General features: G+C 45.0%; 1 protein-coding gene and 1 long non-coding RNA gene across 7 annotated transcripts in view; one reads left to right on the top strand and one right to left on the bottom strand.

The window, feature by feature from the left end:
- The window catches only part of psip1a (PC4 and SFRS1 interacting protein 1a), an 18,496-nt gene that overhangs the window by 2,591 nt on the left and 15,279 nt on the right, over nt 1-626 (bottom strand). The gene's annotated exons all lie outside the window — the stretch shown is intronic.
- Nucleotides 1-626, top strand: part of LOC116700804 (uncharacterized) — a 4,681-nt gene that overhangs the window by 1,092 nt on the left and 2,963 nt on the right. Inside the window, exon 2 of the long non-coding RNA XR_004334739.1 lies at nt 138-139. This is a non-coding gene — a long non-coding RNA (uncharacterized LOC116700804). The remainder of the gene's footprint in view (nt 1-137; nt 140-626) is intronic.

Raw genomic sequence — 626 nt, 5'->3', positions numbered from 1 at the left:
AGGTCAGCAGCCACAGTAAAAGGGTGAAAGATGCTATAATGGATGCTGAGTCACTGGCATCGAAACATGTAGCAGAGGGCCTTGCCATCCAGGAGCCTGTGGCAACTGTTGCAGCGTCAGGCTCAGTATGTGGGGAGACGTGCTGAGCATGCACAGGACGGGACAGCACAGGAAATCAGGAAAAGATATTCTGTTAAGATAATACTGGATAAGCTGGTTTCGCGGATATTCAAGAAAGCAAAAGTGAACTGGGCCATTGGAAACCCAGAGGACAGATTCAGAGGACCCGGTACTGGAAAAAGATATTGTGTCCTCTTTTAAAGATCACCTGATGACACCATCAACAAAGACTTGCACCATCCGCAGGTTCTTTTCATCTGTGGGTGAAGCCATCTCCAATATCTGCAGCCGTAGAAATAGGGTTGCTGTTAAGTGAAGTGTGATATTTCTACTTTGATAGGGTTTTCTCTGGGTGCGCCAAGTGTTTCTCCCACATTCAGTGAGTATTAACTGATTTATAAAAATATAAAAAAAAGGGAAGGGGGGCTCAGTAAATAGCTCACAGATAGGACTGTCATAACATCCAGGTTTACCCTCTTCTCCACTGTTGTCTGCCCTTTATGATA

Source organism: Etheostoma spectabile, chromosome 2, assembly GCF_008692095.1.
Source record: "Etheostoma spectabile isolate EspeVRDwgs_2016 chromosome 2, UIUC_Espe_1.0, whole genome shotgun sequence".
NCBI classification, from domain to species: domain Eukaryota; kingdom Metazoa; phylum Chordata; class Actinopteri; order Perciformes; family Percidae; genus Etheostoma; species Etheostoma spectabile.
Note: the sequence above shows the minus strand (reverse complement) of the source record. Positions and strands in the feature narration are given on the sequence as shown.